Source organism: Sturnira hondurensis, unplaced genomic scaffold (genome assembly GCF_014824575.4).
Source record: "Sturnira hondurensis isolate 20B ecotype Veracruz unplaced genomic scaffold, ASM1482457v3 Scaffold0012488, whole genome shotgun sequence".
NCBI lineage: Eukaryota > Metazoa > Chordata > Mammalia > Chiroptera > Phyllostomidae > Sturnira > Sturnira hondurensis.
The window spans coordinates 790,756-813,269 of NW_028085119.1; the positions used below are offsets into that span (position 1 = coordinate 790,756).

Genomic DNA, 22,514 nt, shown 5'->3' on the forward strand with positions numbered 1-22,514 from the left:
TGGGCAAGTGTGAGCTCGGCTGGTTCAGGAAAAACAGAACAGAGGCCAGTGTGGCTGGAGCCCGCAAAAGAGAAGAGCAGTTGGAAACTAGGGCAGGGAGGTGGCAGGGGCGAAACCACTTCTGATTCACTCCACACTTGGAGACACGGTTGATTTAGGTCTCAGTTTCATGCCACTGAGCCTATCGGGACCCTGAAAGATGTAAGCATCCCCTGCATCCACCTTAAAAAGCCACTGAGAGGGTCCCAGGGACATCTAACTTGCACTTCCCCTGCAGCTGTCCACACCAGCAGCAGTTTTGAAATCAATGCCCAGTTACTGTAAGAAGACACTATAGGGAGTTTAAGATTATTGTTTCAGATTGAGTACAATGCTTGACAGTCCAGTCTTGGCTTCAGTTTCACACATTCTTTGTGACAGCACTTAAAATCCCAGATTATGGTACATTAGACTAGAACTCTTCAATCCTAGAGCTCACCCTCACCATCTCACTTGCTGCAGGTTAAATCTGGGTTCCCTGGGACACTCCTGCTTCAAATATTCTCCTTTGCTGTCCCCAGAAACGCACTCATAGTTCTCAAACAATGGACTCTAGTCATGATTAAGGAACAGTCAATGACCAAACCTGTAGGAGACAGCTAACAGTTCTTCTAAGAATAGTACCAGAGTATTGAGGTATGTTTTTATCAATAACATGCCCACATTTTTAAACATTTTATTGAGTGCTTACTATATACAGTAATGAACTAGCCGGGTTTCTGTAAAAGTCTGTAAGGTGTTATTATTATTATCCCCCTTTTACTGATGAAGCTAATAAACTGCAGACCAAAAGGCAAGCCCAAGCGGCCTGACCCCAGCGGCTGCCAAATCACACTACTTCTCTTCTGGAAGAAATGGGATGGAAAAGACTTGCTCAATGACAGAAGTCACCCAGAGACAGAGCGGAGGACATACTCTTTTCCTTTTACCTAATGAGGCAGTCTGTGTGGTATTTAACATCTAGAATCAAGACTCTTGAAGGAGATATATGTAACCCAGAGGCACAGGGGAAGGTTCTACTATTTCTTAGTGACAAGTGACATGAAACAAAGAACCACAGCAGGGACCACAGAACTCTGAAAACAGGATGCAGGCTCACCTTCCGCAGCATGCAACCACCACCCACCAGCTGCCATTCTCTTAGTTTTATATTCTGTCATTTGTGGGAGGTCACAGGCTTGTTGCATAGCCCTCTATCTGCTTTACTTTTTTAAAGGGGTCATGGAAGTTGTGTTCTAACACCCCACCCAAGTCATAAAGATATGGTGGGTAGGGATGGAGGAGGAAGAAAAGGATCAGCCCAGCCAACCTGCACATTTACTTGCCAACATCAGATGCCACAAGGGAAGGGGAAAAGTTCAGAATGCAAGTCAGCAACAGAAGGAACGGAAAACACACAAACACACCATCTTCTCCTCCCTAGAACTATCTTCTGTGTTTGGTCAGGGCTGGGACTCTCTGCAACACACCACAGGGCTGCTTCTTGGGACTTAGGGTCTGGGGACACAATACAGAGTACAAGATACTGCTTTTTCCCCTAAAAAGGCCTGTTGTCATTACTACATGTGAGTGTATGCATGAGTATGTGTGTCTTGTGTGTTTCAGGGCAAGTCCTCAGGAGGGAGGGGTGTGTGCGTGTGCATGTGAGTGTGTGTGTTTCCAGAGAAGTCCTTAGGAGGGAGGGTTTTAAGCTGAGAAAGTGGGGCTGAAATGATACAAGGATGGCAGTAAATGATGCCTCAGCTGCTGGCACACTGAGTCTGAAACGAAGGCTGATGGAAGAGGCCAAGCCCCCGTTGTGTGCCTTATGACTTCAGGACCGCAGCCAACCCAATCTCATCTGAACAGACAGCAACACTCAGGTCCGAATCTGGCCTCTCAGCGTCCCACCTAGAACAGCAGCAGTAATCAGGAAGAAGCACTGACTCTCCATAGGATGCATTTAGGATGACACAGGCCCCACCCTCAGAGTTTCCAATCAGAGATGGAAAAACACAATCCACGATCAAGCGACCACAGAGAAACCCAAGGTGGAAAAGTACTTGCCAGCAGGGCAGGCGAGTCCTGCTTCCTCATCCCAGGGCACTCAAGAGCTCTGGTCTTTCACTCCATTGCATCCCAGACAAAGCAGCCTCTGGGCGCCACAGTGTCCTGTGCCACGCTGGCATCCAAGTCAAACATTTCACACGGCACTTCAAGGAAGAACATTAACTCTTCTTTTGGGGATTGAAACTCTTACCAGAGGGACAGAGGACCCATGCCAAAGGAAGCGTGGGGAGTGCGTTTGCAAGGACACCAGATGGCCCCCTGGGCCCTGCTCATCCCCACCCCACCTGCCCCCAATCCCTCACACCCCAACTGCCAAGAATGCAGATAAGACTTCCCAAAACTCTTCTACCCAGTAAAGAAAGGTAAAGCCTCCTCTCCCTCTCCTCTTTCCCTTTCCCTCCCTTACCAGTTCCTGCCACCAAGGGACTGGTTAGGTGGGGTACTGCATCCCACGGCACCCAGGGGAAGGGACAGAGTCTCCTGAGAACCCCAGGCAGAGATGCAATTACAGATGCTGCTCGGTGTGTCTGTATTAAGGTTTACAGTATTAAGCCGATCACTGCCAAAACCGACAGGCATTGAAAACATCAACCAAGAGAGAAAAATGCAATATGGAAAATTCTTCAGAGTTCAAATACTAAGGAAAGAGATGGCAGCCAAGCTCCCCCGATGAGGCAAGCAGACCTTGAACTTAAGATAGAACCTCAGATCAGACAAACCAGTGATGAGGATCTTTACCCATCACAGTTCCCTGCACCATGGTATGTATGTAGTAGGAGAGGTATCGTATTTGTCAACAAGACCAGGACTGGTTGGATAGAATGTGGAAGAAGGCTCTACTAATAATTACCTGGACAAAAAAGATAGGAATCAAGCTCATCCCAGACAAAACAGGAGGTGCACCTGCCTTGTCCATGAGGCACCAGGATGAACCACTCTCCTGCCATTAACTGCTGACCCTGAACCCCTCTTGTTTGGGGGTATAGGGCTGCCCTCACCCAGCAATCAGTTTGTGTGTACACAGGAGCCCATGAACCAACATATGTGTCAGCATCATTTGTGTGTGCTGCCCCCCAACTGCCATCTGGATACATCTCGGTTTCACTCACCCAGTGGAACGAAAGTATTCAATTCCATTAGGGCTCCGTTGGAGTCCGCCCTAGCGAACTCAGCATCGCTGTGAACTCCTGGCTACTGGTGACCTACTGACCTGAGTTTTTTCCCTGCTGGCTCAGATCCCTGACCCACAGCCTCACTCTCACTTCCAATCATACCCTCCTCCTTCCACTGCCATCCTGGTCTCTGAAAACCTACCTTCTCCACAGAAACTTCTAAGAAACCTCTTTATTTCTTAGAACCCTGCCTGCCCATACATTCTAAACCTCTGTTTGCCTTGGCCATTGCTAAGGGCCAAATGTTTATTTCCCCCAAATTCAAACGTTGAAGCCCTAATCCCCAGTGTGATGGTACTTGAAGGTGGGGGGAACTTGGGAGTGTTTAGGTCATGAAGGTGGTGCCCTCGTGGATGAGACTGGAAGAAGAGACATGAGTGAAATGATCTCTCTCTACCATGTGGGGACATTAGAAGACGGCCATCTACAAACCATTAAGTGGGTCCTTACCAGGCACCAAATCTGCCAGCACCTTGACCTTGGACTTTTCAGCCTCCTAAACTGTGAGAAATAAATGTCTGTTGTTTAGACCACCCACCCACTCTATGGCATTTCTTATAGCTGACTAAGACTTCTATACCTTTGAGCCCAGTAGTCTCTCTCCCACTCTCCAATTGGCCCCAGAACTCCAGCTTTGGCCCTTTACCCCCAGCTTCCTAACCCAGCTCTCCATGCTACCACTACTTATAAGACCAGCTCAGTAATATAGGGATAGCAGGCCCAGGAGGATGGCGCGGGCAAAATAGGCACTCTTCCTAAAGCTGGGGAGAACTCCAACGGAGCCCTAATGGAATTGAATAGTTTCATTCCACTGGGTGAGTGAAACCAAGATGTATCCAGACAGCAGTTGAGGGGCAGCACACACAAGGAGAACACCACCATTTGTTAATGTTCGTGCAGGCACCGTGCCTGGTGCTTTACCCGCCCTACCTCTCCAATATTCACATCGCAGAGGTGAGAAAACAAGCTCAGAGAGGTAAAAGAACATACCACCTAGCACACACCACCAGGGCCATCTAAAATCAGGTTTGTGCTCTTTCTAGGATGCCAGCATTAGAACAAATGGTAACAAACACTTGAAAAAGCCTTGACGGGCATAGTAATATGAAAAGCACCCTTCCAAAAATCATGGGAAGAACTCATATTTATTTAGAAATATATGCTCATGCCCTGACTGGTGAGGCTCAGTGGATTGAGTGTTGGCCTGTGAACCAAAGGGTTGCCAGTTGGATTCCCAGTCAGGGCCCACGCTGGGTGGTGGGCAAGGTCCCCGGCAGGAGGCATGTGAGAGGCAACCACACATCAATGTTTCTCTCCCTCCATTCCCCTCTCTCTAAAAATAAATAAAATATCTTAAAAAACAGAAATATATACTCATACGTATTTAAAAAGAAATCATGTATGTATTCACTTTGTGGACAAAAGACTACAGTTGGTAAAGACGGTTCTCATACATTTAAATAAATACCTAGGCTTTTGTTTGTGCTATGAATAACTATCTTAATGTTTAGTGCTTTTCACACATTCTATTAAAGTGAAGAACACACATGTAAAAAAGAAACTTTTGGGGGATGACAGAGTTGTGTGAGGTTTTCTTTAAAATACTATTATTTTTCTGCAATAAAATCATCACCATTATCCCAATAACGAGGAAGTTTTTTTGTTTTTTTTTTAACATTTTATTTATTTATCTTTAGAGAGGAAGGGAAGGAGAGAGGAAGGAAACATCAATGTATGGTTGCTTCTCGTGCATCCCCTGCAGAGAACTGGCAGCTGCCGGAAACTGGCCTGCAACCCAAGCATGCGCCCTGACTGGGAATTGAACCCCGATCGTCTGGTTCGCAGGCCCGTGCTCAATCCACGGAGCTACACCAGCCAGGGCGGAAGTTTTTGTTTTTGTTTTTATTCTTTTGTGGGGACAAGTGAAAGCACAGGTGGGAGGCAGGGTGAAGCAAGGCGGGGAGAGCAGAGAAGACTGTACTGACTCCGGACTCGGGAGGAGGGTTCTAGTCCCAGATACTCGCTGAGGAGCTTTGCAAGAGCTGGGTTCATTGGCATTCCCAAGCTTCCGTTTCCTCTGCGGGTCTGGGAGCTCCGTGTCCCAAGAGTCCACGTTCCCAACTCAATCCCATGACTATTGTGAACACACCAGTGCAGGCTCGTGACCAGAGTGACACACTTCAGGGAAGCCGTGGGTGTGTATTTGAAGAGGACTATCAAATGAATCATCCGTGAGTCAAAAAATAATTTACCTCCATTTAAAAAGTCATATTAATCTACAGGATGTCAGGAGAAAGAACATCTTACAAATATTCTGAAGGGGCCACAAATAGGCAATATATGAAATTAGTCAGCTATGTGCCATGGCTCACCCAGAAGCACATGTATGCAGCATGTTGCAGACTGCACTTGCAAGCTGTTCAGTTTCTAGCACAAACGGAGAGCAGGGAGAAACCAGTCTTGGTGGATCCAATCATTACAGATTCCAGCTGTACTCATGAAACAGGAAGCTCATGAAGAGTCACAATTTAGAAGCGTTTAAAACACACAACACAAGAAAACCTATTTTGGGTACATCCATGGATGGCTGCAAAGCCAACTGTTTTTGTTTTACGCCAAGTTGTTTAAAGTAACCCATGGTCCAGAGTACGATGGACATCCAAGTGCAGATTTCCCTGGACTTGACCAGAGTCCATGTTTCCCCTGCTGTGTACTCATTTAATGCCCATTATAGAATATAATGATCACCTCTGTGGCACCCACATCAGGCTCTGTGTGGGCAGCACGGACAGAAAGAAAGGTGAGTATACCAGTCTTAAGAAATAAGACGCTGATGACATCCAGAAAATCAACACCTTATCCTGTTTTCAGAGGGGTGACTTCTCACCTCCATTGCTTCCCCCCAATCACCCTTCACACACTTGCTCCTCAAAGCCGGCTTATTCTTTATGAAATCTTTACCCAGGATGTGCAGAGCTGCCCAGGATGTGACTGAGAAGGAGGGGGAAAAGGGGAGAAAGAAGGTAAAAAGGGACACTCTCACATAAGAAACATTTCCTTTCCAGACCCATCGTAAGTCAGTTCTTTGGTGATGTTTTCAATCTCTAAAGGATAAGTACTGATTAAAAAAAGAAAAGAAAAGAACAACCAAAAGAATTATTCTTAAAGCTTTGGGTTGGTACAAGGCATTTACAAAAGAAAGAAGCTATCAGTTCAAACCTACTTAGACATTTCTTAACAGTCCTGAACTGTCTATTACCCAAAAACTCTTTAAATGTTAGGAAGCCAAGCAAAATTACCAGTTATTTAAATACTTATCATAGCGAGTGTGTCCCTTTCCAATAATAATTTATTTACAATCAATTAGAGCTGGCAAGTTTAACATAGATCTTTAGAGTAAATGGAAGGCCCTGGAAAGGCAATGTTTATGGACTACTAGGAATAAGGCATTTTTTAATAAGATACAATAAGGTCAAAAATAATAATAAAAGGAAAAAAGAAAGAAAGATGGGAGGAGTAATGAATGGCAGTGCCCTGGAGTGGGTAGGCGCACATTCCCTGTATGGAGAATATCTGGAGTTCCATGAGACCTTGGGTAAGTTACTGTGTCCACGCCTCAGTGTCCTCCTCAGTAAAATGTATGCAGTCAACCACAGTCCTACATCACGGGGCGCGGCTTGAAAAAAAATAAGCATGTAAAATATTTAGTATGTGTGTCAGAAACACTTAAGTATTTAGGGATTGTCATTCTGGGATGAGTTTTAGTTCCAACTCTACTAACAATTAGCTGTGTGGTCTTGGGCAAGCTAGTTAACACATCTAAGCGCTGGCTTATTGACCAAAACATGAGTCCAGATTAAATGATCTCTTAGTCTCTATGGCTTCTCATGCAGAGCTCAAATTCTCATCAGATGGGCCTCACCCCATTAAAAACACCACCTCTTCTCCCACCAGACTCCTGATCTGACCTGATCCACTTTTCTTATAGCACCAACATTACCTGGCATACATTGTCTTTGTAGCTATTTACATTCTGTCTTCCCGTGAATATAAGCTCCATGCAGGCAGGGATTTTGTCAGGCCTGCCCACTGCCCTATCCACATATCCCCAGCATCTGGTGCAGCACCTGGCATATGGGAGAATGTGTTAAACACTTGCTAAGTGAATGAAGAAATTTCATAAAGCACTGAGCCCAATGCCTGCAGGTAGGAAGTGCTCAAGAACTGTGAGTTGGTAACAATAAGAACAGTATTATTACCTTTATTATTATTATATTTCACAGACGAGAATACAGAAGCCCTTCTAGGTGAACTGACGACTAACCCAGGTAGAAACCCTAAGTCTGACAGTCTAGAACTTCCCAGACGCTTATTTCCACCCCTTGAGTGCAGAACAGCTGCTGTTCCCACCGCAGCGGGAATCTAAAGGATGATAAGGCCAGTTCTCCTTACCATTTTGTGCCCTGCCTCCTGTCACCTTCAAAGAGTCACCCCTATCCTGGAGGGTGGCCCTCATACAGTAGAAGCCTACAGCAGTCCCAACAATGACAACTTAGAGTCACAGGGTGCTCCACCAGATGACAAAAATAAGGCTTTCACGTCACTCTCAAGCACTTTAAGAGGTAGGCAAGTATGATTATCTCCGTTTTACAGACGAAGAAATAGAGAAACAAATAGTCTGCTCAAAAATCACATACTAGTAAGTGGGGAGCTTGGACCTCGGATTCTGAGAGCTAAAAAGACTAGAACTCTCTCTTTCCGATACACCGCAGTGCTCTGGGACTCCACTAATAAAGGCTAGGGGAGAAAAGGACCCTGGCCACAACTGTACCTATTTTAAATAACATTAAGTTTTATGGGAGAGAATATTATTTCTAAAGTCCCTCTACATATTCCTATCCACAATGACATTCTTAACTTCCCCAAGGACATGGGAATTTTAATACACCTACATCAGACACTCATAAACTGCTAATTATGTACACTGCAGGAGTTATAATATGACTGTAGGATTTTATAAACTCATTAGCATGCATCAGGCCCAGAGGCCTGACAAACTTGGATAAAATGTGAGTTTTAACTTTGATTCTCACAGAGTGTGCATGTTTCATGTATTAATGACAACACAGAGAAGCTTACACCACTGTCAGAGCCCTCTCTCCCTCATGCTTTATTACAACACAACTTGCATCCCAGAATTGAGTAAAACATGCCATTTCTAATACTAAAGCCAGGTTGTCTTTACAACACTCCTGAAGGCACACAGGCCTGCTGGGGAGCCCAGTGAAGACAGAAGGGAGAAGGCCTCTCACCCTCCCCATCCGTCCCCCATCAGTGTGACAGCATCCCTGCAGCTAGGTTACTAAAAATCTGAGTCAAACGTGCACGGCAGCCTACACACCACAGCTGGCCATGTCAGGGACCACATGCTCAGGGCTGCGTGACCCTGCATGGCCCTCACCCTGCTTGGGAGGTGTGTCTTACTAAGTTCATCTCACAGTTGAGAGCTGCCAGGGGTCTGTGACTAGGCGTCATAACACTGGGGCCTACACCCTAACTCAGATGTGTCTGGCTTCAAAGGTTCAAATCGTTCCCCTATACCACATTAAAAAATGTACCCCATTCCCAATCATACCCTTTTAGTGCAGGGCTGGCACCAAAAAGGTGGTCCAATGTAATTTTAGTTAATATTGACGACAAAAAGGACAACAGAGAATCAATCAGGTGACAAAATCTTCCAGACTACATGTAATTACAACCAGCCAAGGTGTGGCTAACTGGTCTACCTGTATTTTTTTCTGTCTTCCTTTTAGAGACTTCCCAACACATATTCAACCCAAAAAGATGTCTGGGCTCGGCATTCCCCCCTCAAGACTTCTCATGCTAAGGACTGCTAAGGATTCACGATTCGGTGGTAGGAAAGAGCATTAGAAACAGCCCGAGGCTCCTGCATTTCATGGCATCTAAAGGGGATTTTCTTCACGCACCTGAACCCTAAGACTTTGCCATGTGCGGGGAACGTTACTGTCACCAAACCATGCTTCCATCCCACCTTCTCCAAACCTACCCACCTTCCCCAAACCTACCCACCTTCCCCAAACCTATGCCAGTTCACCAAGTGAGTTTCTTTCTTTTTTTATGCATACGCTTTTTTTCCATTTTTAAAATGTTATTGTTGTTCAAGTACAGTTTTCTGCATTTTCCCTCCACCTATCTCCTCACTCCAGCCATTCCCACCTCCCTCCCCTTAGCTTTGTCCATGTGTCCTTTACAGTTGTTCCTAAAAACCCTTTGCCTTCCCCCCGCCCCCAGCATTATCCCCTCCCATCTCCCCTCTGGTTACTGTCTGTTTATTCTTAATTTCAATGTCTCTGGTTATGTTTTGCTTGCTTGTTTGTTTTGTTGAGTTTCTTTCTTTATTGATGAGGTACTGGAATCAATATCAGATGGGTAAAGTGCAGATGCCTTTTGGCTGAGTTTTAAGTATTTAGCATAAGGAAAAAGTTCAAATGGAAAAGGCCCAGCACTTCTTGCACTAGAAAGAAAAAGGGAAGAAAAATATTTTGCTTCAAGAAAGAACAGCAAAAATAGGCCTGGATGAGTGAAGGAAGTAAAGGAAGTCTCGCCCAGTCATCCCAGCACTATGCGGCCCAGCTTCTCACTGGCACAGGCTTCTCACTGGCACAGCAGCTTTCCCCAGGCAACGCATGCCCAAAGCAAGATGCAAAGTGGGCCAGTGCCCATGGCTGCTTTCTCTACACTTAGAGAACAGTCACACGACTCCCACGAGATACCTGGGGACTTCTAGAAGTGCCTGCAACCTAGATCTCAGATCACCAAACTTCCTGACCCACAGAAAATCCTGGAGGGAGAGGCAGACCAGCATTAATAACAATGATAAGCCATAGTACTAATCTACCACATTTCTTCTTTTGGAGAAAAGTCTTCCACCCCTCGACGACCCCCAAAGAAAATCAGTAAAAATCTCTTCCACCTCTACTTGCGATATTTTAAACAATTAAGAAATCAAAGGAAAAAAGAAAAGAAGGGAGGGAGGGACGGGGGACACTGTCTATCCCACTACAGTGCAGGAACAGGGTTTCCCATTGTACTGCTCTCAAGCAAAAGGAAATTCTACTTTTCAATATCCCAGGGATGGACTTGCCAGGCCATAGGGACATGAGGCTGGCCATTGCAAATAACCACAGCAAGGCCATCACACTGGACCACTCCCAAACTTTTCTCCTTCCTGCAAAGGTAACATTCCAGAAAAAAAGTAAAGCTACTGAACTCTGACCTCAGATCCAGCTTGGTTATGCTGCTTACATTGCCCAAGGCCACAGGAGGGTTGAAAAATAAGATTTAGAGATTCTGATATTTTCCATTTGAGTTTCTTTTTTGACTTTAGTATGGAGAAAGGTACCATTATTTCAGAAGGAATGCTGATCGCTACAGCAGATTACATACTTTACACATTCACTTACAGGTCGCTACTGCACTGCAAAATACCCTAGTGCACACAGATTAAGACTCCCCAAATAAGGAAGAGTAACAAAGATTGCACCTGACAGTATATATAACCACAACTTCCCTCTTTAAATTCTCCTAACTTCAAAAAGTATTGCATCATCCTAATGATCAACTTACTTCTAAACAGTTATCTCCAAGACCATTTTTTCATTTTGCACATTGGAGAAATGAAATGCCCACAACTTTACAAGTGGAAAATAGAAATAGGTAAACGACAAAATCATTCAGTGGCTAAACCTGAGACTGCACAGTGTGTTGTTTTTAGTTTTAGTTGTTTTTTTTTTTTCATGAAACACACACTCTAAGCTACTCAGGACTTGTAGGGAAATCCCTTATTTACTTTCTCAATGCAAAGTCTTCCAGAAGCGCTCAGCTCTAAAACCACCGCTACTCCTGGTGCTACAAAGAGTTCCTTTCCAACTTATACTTCTCGTGAATCTCAATTTTAATTTTTAAATATTTTGAAAACTGGAAGGCTGACTTTTCTATCAGTCCATTCTTCACAGGTGGAAATTGCACTGCTTTTTCTCCTTCTTCCCTCCCCGTTCTGTACAGGTGGTTATTTGCAAGGGTATAAGAAAACTGGTTCGTATGCATCTCACGTGGAAGTGGCAAACCACTGCTGTATAACTGGCCACGCAACATACTTTAGTCTGATGTGCCTGGTAAAGGTGAAGAATCAGTAACTCCCCCATTTTCACACACACACCCCACCCATAGCTGTCAAGTTAAAAGCCAAGTAAGGATGCCTTCAACCTCAGGGTGCGTCTTGGTGGCTGAGTACATGGGTGACTTTTCCTTTCTATGTTTTTTCAATTTTTAATACATACATATAATTTTATACTTAGTAGCTTCAAACTTTAAACTACTAACACTAAGAAATATCTAGACAGGCATGCTGGATAGTATTTCAACTTCAAGCAACTTGGACAGCTAAAATCTCCAAAGCAGTGTAGGAAGAACATGACCAGAGGAGAAAGAAATCCTCAAGTTTAAGAATGTAAATGTAGCAGGCCTCATATGGTTTTTCTGTACTTCCCTTGATTATCCACTCATTCTAACCAAACGACTGTTCTACTGGCATGATTAAGGTCTTGTACGGGAAGGAAGACCGTGGTACCGTGTTGCAGACAGCAAGATCTAAAATTTATCCTCTCAAGAGGATCCCTGTCCAAATTAAAGAAGGGGCTTCACCATCCCCTAACCATCATGTTAAAACTTAGCCATCAGCATCCATGCCATCCCCGAGGCACCTGGAGATGCTTGGGGAGAAATTCAGAACTCAAATTTTAGGGCTTCTTAGGTGCAGACGCCACCCAAGATACTGGGTTCACTGAAGCGGTAGGAGAGAGGTGTCAAAATGAAAAAGTTACTTAGAGACTGGAAACAAGGCTGATGTCACCTTTAAACCAGCCCGGCAAACCCCCACGGCCCCTCCTTTGTTTGCCCAGGCTGCGGCTCCGCTGGGCCCCGGAACCCGCATCCGGACGCCCCGGGCGGTGAGGGGCGCGCCGAGGGGTCCGCATCTGGCCGCGCGTGGCGCACCACGGGTGGGCAGCGCATCCCCGCTCCAGGCGGGGTCTCTTCATTTTCTGGGCCGAGGAAGCAACAATAAGGCGACCGGAGCAGCAGTCCCGGCTCCCTCCTTCGTGGCGCCCACCGCCTCCCCAGGACCCCTCGGGCACTGGACCACCGCGCAGTGTCCCTGCACAGCCCGGCCCTGCGCCCTCCTCGGGAACTACGCGGGGTGACCAGCGGACCCCGCACGCCCACCGCGCAGAGCTGGCGCTCGCAGCGACCCCCGCCTCACCGCCCGCTCTGCTCTGAAGCTCGGCGGCCGAGAGGAGAAGCCCCGCGGCTCTGGCCGCCCGAGTGTCCCTGGGGCTGGGGTCGGAGCAGGGCGGGGGCCCCACAGTCTCCCGGCGGGCATAACGCCTCCCCGGAGCTCACAGTCTTTGTGTGCAAAGTAAGTGCAGGAGCCAAACCTACCTCAGCGCGCGCACAAAGGCGCTTGGCTGCCTCCTAGGCGCTCGCTCCGGGCGGCTGCGGCGGCTCTCAGAGGCCCCGCGGCTCTAGGCGGCGGACTCCGCGCTAGAGGCGGCTCCGAAGGTGGTTGCTGCCCGACAGACGCAGGGCGGCTCTTTCACACCCCTGGCCCCGCGCGTCCGAATTAAGCGGCGGGGCGGGATGGGGGCGGGGCGGGGCAAAGCTGCTGAGGCCCCGCCCCGGCCCCGCCCCGCCCCGCCCCGCCCCGCGGGCCTCGGGCGCCGCTTTCTCGCTGTAGCCTCCGGAGTGGACTGCCCCGGGAGAGACGCGGGAGCTCAGAGAAAGTCTGGGGATTTGGTTCTGGGAGGTTTTCCTTCTGTTGCTTTAGTTCGTTTGGCTTCGGGAACTCTCTAAAGAGGAGAGGGAATGTTGTAATAAAAAAACTAAGTGTGCCCAGATGAGAAAGATGTGAGAAATCGAAGGTGGCTGCTGGGTATCTGGCCTCCATCTCCACTCCACGTCTGTGGAGGTTCAGAGATGACTGTCCCACTGAAATCCTGCTAATAAGTCCCGGAGGAAAACTCCAAAGGAATCAGGGAGAAAAAAAATAGATTTGCCGTAATATTACAAACTTGAAACCCAATGACCTGGGAATTTACTCATATTCCTCACCCTCTTTCTCTCCCTCCCTGCCAAAAAGTAACTGGAGATATTAATTTGTGAGCAAGGAAAAAGGCGTTTGTTTCACTTCTTTTTTCTCTTTGATTTTCTTTCTCTTTTTTTTTTCCAGCTTTCTTACAGTAAATTACTTCTCTGCCCAACCCTAAGATTCTTAGATTACCATCCACCTGAATCTTAATAGATATAAAAGTGGGAGATACCTGTTTCAGAGTCACAAACAAGGGCATCAGGTTGATGGATTTTAGATCAAAAGTGATTTAATTTTCTTGGAAACAGATGAATAATTGCATATTTGTTGGGAAGCTTTTCTAACTAAAACAGCTTGGGTCATGATCACACAAAAAAGTCATATCAATTATGGATTTCAATAAGCACATTACTCCAGGCACACTCTAAAGCCACAGCCCTTGAAGGTTCTGGCCATCCTTAGGTCCCTGAAGCCCAGCAAGGGGTGGAATAACCAGCCACACGATTCACAGAAGGAAAAGCTCCTTGGCCTGAGAAACTGCCCTGTGTAAGCTTCATCCATGGCGTTCCCCACCAGTCTTCCCTCTCTCCTCTCCTGGCATTATGCTGTTTCTATTCTTGACATTGGGTCCACCAGTCGCCAAACCAGAACCTGGGATCCAGCCTACATTTTCCTCTCATTCCTCACATGGGATTAAGTACAGGATGCCTAGGTTGTCCCATCCCCATCCCACTGGCACTGTCACAGTTGACCTTTGGGGTCTGTCACCACACTATGGCATGAGTCTCCCAGCTGTCCCCAGTCTTCAATGTCACACTCTTTTCCTCCAAACTGCTTCCCCAGTGAACTTTCCAAGTGCAAATATGCCCAGGTTCATCCTCTCCTTAAAGGAGGATGCCCAATTTCTATTACATGATCAAGTCCAAGCTCCTTAGTACGGAACACCAAAGGTCAGCATACTTCTTAATATCACCTTTAACCACTTCTGTGACCTCTTCCTACATCCCCAGGGCTTCACTCAGCCAGAGTGCTTCACTCAGGGCTTCACCCAGGGCTTCACTCAGCCAGAGTGCTTCACTCAGGGCTTCACCCAGGGCTTCACTCAGCCAGAGTGCTGTATGTGCTAAATGGCCCTGCTCCGTTAATGTGAAGGCTGGATGAAAGAATCTGTCACCTGTCATGTTCTTCTTCGTGCCTCCCCTCTGCCTCACATACCTTAACTCCCACCCCCTCGCCCCCGGAAGAGCTTCTCTCCTCCCTGAGACCCAGGTTCCTCTGAAAAGACTTCCCTCTCCTGCTCAAACTGAATGGAGCTTTTCTGCCTTCCCCACACCTAGCACAGTCTTGTTATTATCGTATTGCATGGTAAATGTGTGCCCTCCCAGAACAGAGATGGTGCTTGATATAGATGCATAACTTTACATCCCTGTGCTTAACACAGTGTCTGACATATGAGAAGTGTTAGGGACTAAATTGTGTTGTCCCCCACCCAAATTCATTTGTTGAAATTCCAACCCTCAATGTGATTATTTGGAGATAAGGCCTTTAGAGAGATAATTAAGGTTAAATGAGGTCATAAGGGTAGGGCCCTAATCCGGTAGGACTGGTGACCTTAAAAGAAGAGGAAGAGACTTGAGAGATTTCACTCAGTCTGCACACACAGAGAAGAGGCCATGTGAAGACATAGCTAGAAAGCCACCATCTATAAGCCAGGAAGAGGTCTCACCAGAAACCAACCCTGCTGGTACCTGATTTTGGACTTCCAGAACTGTGAGAATACAAATGCCTGCTGTGTAAGCCGCTGTTATGGCAGCCAAGCAGATTAATATAAAAAAAATACATTGATTCCAGACTCTAAACTTGGAAAAGCACTAACTTGCCAGTGAGCCTGTAATGTGCCCCCAAAGCAGCCTGCACAAACCTCTATGATACCAGGACAGTGGGCAGAGTGTCTGGGAGTGACAAGTGACCACGCAGTCTTTTCCTCACCCTGCGAGAGATGAAAACATGCAGCTTATTCCTAAGTCTGAGGTATAAAATGTCCATGGGCTCTCAGCCATAGCCCTTCTCTGGTATCAAGAACTGTAATTTCTCTTAAACCAAAAACAATAAGAGGAGATCAAACATGACTTTGAACTTCTTGCATCAAAACTTCATTAAGAGACAAGACGCCAAGACTCATTTATTAATGACCCCATTAATGACTCATAAAGACCCCAACACTGTTTGGGGCCTGAATATTTCACATTGTTCAGGAATCTTAGCAGGATTTTGATCCATGTAGGATCAAGTATTTAATTGGGTTTGGGGTGCCTGGAGTCACTGTGGGTGGACCCCAGAAATAAGACCTTTACAGTTATGAACTAGAGTGATATTTATTTTTGTATCTATACCATCTACCAACAGCATCTGGAACACAGTAGGTGCACGAATGAATACGCCTGGATTTTCGGGGCACAGCTAGACTCCCAAGGATTACACCAAATGACAACAGACTCTCAGCCAGAGTCTGATGTTCTGTGGCTTTTATATTCTGGATGAGGACAGGACTCCAGAAAGGTCAGATGAATCAGATGAGCCAGTGGCCCAGACACCTAGTGCTCTTCATGGGTTTCTGCTCGCAGGATTACACAGTTTATCAGGCACATGGAGAGCCTTTGTGACTTGCTTTCTCCAAATACAAGGCACAGAAAATACTGCTCTAAATGATTTTTTAGACATTTAACCCATCATCAGTGGGAGATTCTCTAATCTCACATTACTAGAAAAGACATATACAATAATTTTCCATCCTACAATCCTCACCCACAAGGTCCCACATACACTCACCTTTAACCTCACCCTTTAGCTTTGACATCTAGGGGCCTTTTAAATTCATTCCTAAAGAAAATAGAAGAAAGCAGAGACAAACATTCGAGGACATAAAGTAGAGCAAAGCAAATCAATTAGGAATGTTATGTTGTTGTTGTTTTTTAATCTCCTACTTTGATCATTTTCCCAATGATCAATCTTGAAATTGGTGCATTACACCCTATCATCCTGAAGAGCTCCAACGAGATGAGAGAAGCTTAACAAAGCCCTAAGTAAGAGAAATTTATTTTTAAGTGTAAACTCTTTTGTATCTTAAACTTTGCACTGTGTACATGGACTTTCAATGAAATACAATTTTAATTTTAAAATCATACTTAAAGTCATGTTGTTTAATATCGGTATCCATTATCTTTTACTGCATAACAAATCACTTCAAAACATAATGGCTTGAAATCCGAGCTAATGGTCTGCTCACAATGCTGTGGGTTGGCAATGCACATAATGCTAAACTGGGGCGACTCATTTTTGCTCCATTTGATCCTGGCTAGTCTCTGTCATGCATCTGCAGTCAGATGGGAGGTCAACCAGGGACCAGCTTGTGCTGGTTGCCCCAAAGTCCTTTGAGGTCTGGTAGCCTCAAAGTCCAGATGTTACCTGGAGCTGTCTGCTTGGGTGCCTCATGTGCCACTCACACAACTGTCAGCAGGCTCACTATAATCTCCTCATAGGACAGCTGGGCCCAAGAGGGTGAGAGAGGAAGCTGTAAGTCTTCACAAGGTCTAGCCTCAAGGTCATTCCACCACTCAAAAATATCACAGAGACATCCTAAATGCAAGGACTCTAAATTGGGGAAATGGACTCTACCCCTTGGTGGTAATCATATTACAAAGGGACTTGAGTACTGAAATGGGAGAAATTGTTATGCCCATCTTTGCAAATAATCTTCCCCTGAATCAGTTGTGGAGGAACACAGTGGGGCAATCATGCCAGGTAGACAACAGCAGTCTCAAGGGAAATTATTCTGATTGTACACAAACCAAGAGCCCTTTGCGATTAAACATAAAACTCACAACAGATTCAATAAAGAACTAAGGCTTTAGGACACTAAAGAAGCTAAGGATGATCAGGTTCTAAATGGGAGTATTATTTATTGCTACATAACAAATTACCATAGATGTAGCAGCTTAAGCTCATCCTTGCTTTTGTTCACACATTTTCTGGCTAGGTTCTCTGATCAAGTCCCCCAAATTAGAAATCAAGATCTTGGCAGAAGTCATAGCTCATCTCATGTAAAGCTCAAGATCTTGTTGGCTGATTTCAGTTCCTTGTGGTTGTAGGACTGAGGTCCCTGCTTCCCTATTCGCTGTCAACTGGGAGCCACTCTCAGCTCCTAAACGCTGTCCACATACCTTAGTGTGTGGCCCTCTCCATCATCATGTCAGCAGTGGCACAAGAAATCCTTTCAGTGCTTCCAATCTCCACCTCCCTTCATTTGTGAGGAGGTAAGGCCCACCTAGATCATCTGTCTTAAAGTCAACTAATTTGAGACCTTCCTTACATCAGCAAAATCCCCTCACAGCAGTACCTAGGTTATTATACGATTGAAAATTGGGAAAAGGTATGCATACATGGAGGTCCAGAAATCTTGGAGCCTAGCTCAGAATTCTTCCCACACCATCAGAAATATATCGTATTTTTCAAACTATAAGGCACACCTCCCCCCCACCAAATTTGGGAGGAATAATGATTGTAAATGCTGCTGTTGAATTCTGTTTACATTATAAAATACTATGTAATTTAAATTATTAAATATTTTACCACATTTTTTGCTTCAAAAATTTTTTTCCTATTTTCCTTCTCTAAAACCTACGTTGTGTCTTATGGTCCAAAAAATATGGTAGATGGATAGATGGATAGGCAGACAGACAAATGTTCCTTAGTATAAAACATAAAATGAGGGCAGGCCAAAGATGGGAGCCCTGGGGAGATACCACATATAAGCTCATCAGTTACTTAGGTATACCGGGAGCCAGGCCTAAGGAGGAGTTCCGATTAGGTAATAATCCAGCTCCCACACTGCTCAATAGAAGTAGTTTTCATTAAATCCTGATGAACTGATTACTAAAAAATAGAGACAAAATTAAGAATATTACCTAATTTTATCACTTAAATAGCATAATATGAATATAATACTATTTTCTTTATCTAGTACTATTTGCTTAACTACTTTGCACTGCTATGAACATAATACAATGCACAATGTTCTATAACCCATGAAAATTATGCTTTTTCAATGAAAAGATGTACAGAACTCATTGGTGGAAAATGTTTGTGAAAAAAAACGTATGTCTTGCCAGACAAATATAGTAAGTATGTACCTTTTTAAATTAGTAGTACTTTAAAAGGATCAAAATGATGACCAAAACAAAAAGAATGTGCTATAAGCAATACCATGAGCTGTTATGTTAAAATAGACTTTTTGCATGAGTATTTGTGAGCAAAGGGACAGAATAATTTTGTTAAACATGCTAATAGCACTAATAACAACACTTAATATCCTCTTCTTTAATAGTTATCCACTTGACATCAGAACTGGGTTTTATAATGTAACTGAACACTACTATTTCTAGAGAGTTTAAAGTTTAGGAGTTTTCATTTAAAAATCTTTACAGTAATGTATTTGTTGTCTAAAATGCTTAATTTAGTTTTAACAAAACCCTTGCTCTTTGTTCATAATTTTAAAATCAAAGGGACTCTGTAAAATGGTGATTCAAATTTGTAACTAAATATCACTTAAGAATCAAGAGAAACAGCTGTTAGTCATATAAACAACCACTGAATGATGCAAAGACCTGAGTTTTACATCTTTTTCTTCACATAAATCAAAAAACAGAAAAAAAGGATTTCCTGAGAGTCTTCCTGTATATTAAAACTAAAATTTCCAAAAATCAGTGAGGGGGGAAAAACATTCAAACTCTCATCCTGTCAAAAATATTAAGATACTTCTAAGTATATTTTATTGATTATGCTATTGCAGTTGTCCCATTTTTTCTCCCCTTGATTTTCCTTTGCCCTGCACACCCCCTCCCACTAGCATTCCCCCACTTTGTTCATGTCCATGGCTTCTCCATTTCCCATAGTATTCTTAATCTCCCCCTGTCTATTTTGTTCCTACCATTTATGCTTCTTATCCCCTGTACCTTTTCCCCCATCTCCCCCCACCCCACCACTGATAACCCTCCATGTGATCTACATTTCTGTTATTCTGTTCCTATTCTAGTTGTCTGCTTAGTTTGTTTTTTTAGATTCAGTCGTTGATAGTTGTGAGTTTGTTGTCATTTTACTGTTCATATTTTTTATCATCTTCTTTTTCTTAATCTAAGTCCCTTTAACATTTCATAAAGTAAGGGCTTGGTGATGATGAACTCCTTTAATTTGACCTTATCTGAAAGCACTTGATCTGTCCTTCCATTCTAAATGAGAGCTTAGCTGGATAGAGTAATCTTGGATGTAGGTCCTCGCCTTTCTTGCCTTTGAATACTTCTTTCCAGCCCCATCTTGCCTGCAAGGTTTCTTTTGAGAAATCAGCTGATTGTCTTATGGGGACTCCTGTGTAGGTAACTGTCTCCTTTTCTCTTGCTGCTTTTGAGATTCTCTCTTTATCTTTCATCTGGGCTAATGGAATTACAATGTGCCTTGGTGTGTGCTTCCTTGAGTCCAACTTCTTTGCGACTCTCTGAGCTTCCTGGACTTCCTGGAAGTCTATTTCCTTTGCCAGATGGAGAAGTTCTTCTTCATTATGTTTTCAAATAAGTTTTCAATTTCTTGCTCTTCCTCTTCTCCTTCTGGCACCCCTATAATTCGGATGTTGGGACATTTAAGGTTGTCCCAGAGGTCCCTAAGCTTCTCCTCATATTTTTGAATTCTTGTTTCTTCATTCTGTTCTGGTTGAATGTTTATTTCTTCCTTCTGGTCCAAATCATTGATTTGAGTCCTGATTTCCTTCCCTTCACTGTCAGTTCCCTGTACATTTTTCTTTATTTCACTTTTCACAGCATTCACTTTTTTCCTCTACTTTGAGACCATACTCAATCATTTCTATGAGCATCCTGATTACCAGTGTTTTGAACCCTGCATCTGATAGGTTGGCTATTCTTCATCACTTAGTTCTATTTTTTGAGCTTTGATCTGTTCTCTCATTTGGGCCATATTTCTTTGTCTTGGTGTACCTGTTACATTGTAAGGGGCAGTGCTTTAGGTATTTGCCAGAGTGGGGCAACCCACATTGCTGCATTGTGGTGCTATATGTCAGAGAGGGGTCAGAGAGGGAACAATACTGCTTGCTTGGCTCTCGGTAGGTTTCAGTCACTTCCTCCTCTACCCACAAGTAAACTGGGCCCTTTCTAGTGCTGATTCCTGCATGGGTGGGTCTGTGCATGTTCTAGGACCCTGTGGGTCTTTCAGCTGGGAGTTTCTCCCATTGCCACAACCTCCACAGGTTTTTTCATTGAGAGTTTTGAGACTTTTTTCATATGCTGGAACCCTGTGTCGTGCAGTCTGTCTTACTCCCAGGTTGTTCCTCCTGATTTATGTGCACTCAGATGTGGGGCCACCAGCTGCCACTTTGCCATGCATCCTCTCTGCCCCGGCTGCCCATCTCCACCCCTCCTACGGGGTCTGAATGAATATTTCTTCTTTAACTCCTTGGTTGTTGGACTTCCATACAGTTCGATTTTCTGGCAGTTCTGGTTGTTGTTCTTTTTTAAATTTTTTTAAAGATTTTTATTTCTTTATCCTTTGAGAGGAAGGGTAGGAGAGAAGGAGAGAAATATCAATGTATGGTTGCCCCTCATGAGTCCCCTGCTGGGAACTGGCCTGCAACCCAGGCATGTGCCCTGACTGGGAATCGAACCGTGATCGTGTGGTTCACAGGCCCGTGCTCAATCCACTGAGCTACACCAGCCAGGGCTGTTTTTTGTTTTTAAATTTGTTGTTGTTCTTCTCTTGGTTGTGTGTGGAGACGAAGTGTATCTACCTATGCCTCCCTCTTGGCCAGAAGTTGCTGATCTTAAGATATTTTAAAGAGCAGCTAATAATGAGCGAACAAACCATCTCTGCATTGAAGCATAATAAAGACAATTTCTATATGTTTCCTTATTCAAATAACTAACATATAAAACAAATGGCCAATTCATTGAGAATATTTTTGTTCTAACACTTTTTTTCTTTCTGATATACTTTCCAGATACACACATTTCTATTAACAGGAAGTAGTCCTTGACACGCTTGCATTGGTAATAAATAATTAAATGCCATTTATATGCACTGACATACATCTTAAGTGATTCAACAAATGAGTGTACGGAGCAGTGAAACAAAGACCAGGCCAGGTTAGAAGAGAGGTCAGTCCTGGCTCTGCCTCCACCTGGTTCTGAGACTTGGGACGAGCTATTCAACTCAGTGGCAGCTGTCTGCTCTGGATTTAAGTCTTAGTGATTCTACAGCAAAATATAGATATGGACATGATCTTTTGCATAAAAATTGAAGTGCTCTAATATATGTATATGTATATATACCTGAATATATATGTGTGTGTATAACTTTGTGTGTGTGTGTATATATTATATATATACACATATTTGTATGTATATATATAATATAAGGGAGAACCCAAAGGTTAAACTTGTCACTTTCAAGGTACTCTCCATTTGATGCAATATATCTATTGAGTCGTTTTTTCTACTGCACAAAACAATTTTTGAACTTGCTGATTTTGATGCTTTTTAGTGCTTCTGCTATTTTTTCATTTTACTTCTTCTACATCTGCAAAATGTTTCCATTTGAGGACTTTTTTCCTTTAGGGAAATTCTAAAAAGTCACTTAGGGATAGATCAGTTGAATAGGGAGGGTAGAGCACAGGGGTCATGCCATTTTTGATAAAAAACATGCTATTTTTGAACACTCAGAGCAGTGTGGACAGGTGTGCTTGGAAATCACCCATCACGAAATGGGCAAATGCATTGACAGAGTCTTCAGAAAAAACTTCACTAAAGCCAAATGCAGCCTCTCACTACAACACCAGCTTGTACAGTGATACAGACGGGTTACTAGAAACACTCACCTAGCAGGGCAAGCCTGTACTAGAAGGTGCCCATCTTCCAGAAGTAATTCCAGTTTTGGGGGTCCCTCCTCATACCTTTGTGTGTGTGTGTGTGTGTGTGTGTGTGTTTATCATAGCACTGATGGTGCTGCTGCCTAGGCTTAGCTGTAAAGGAGTC

The 22,514-nt window shown here is 44.3% G+C and overlaps 1 protein-coding gene across 1 annotated transcript in view; it reads right to left on the bottom strand.

Moving 5' to 3' along the window:
• Window positions 1-22,514, bottom strand: part of FAM107B (family with sequence similarity 107 member B) — a 193,910-nt gene that overhangs the window by 55,491 nt on the left and 115,905 nt on the right. The gene's annotated exons all lie outside the window — the stretch shown is intronic.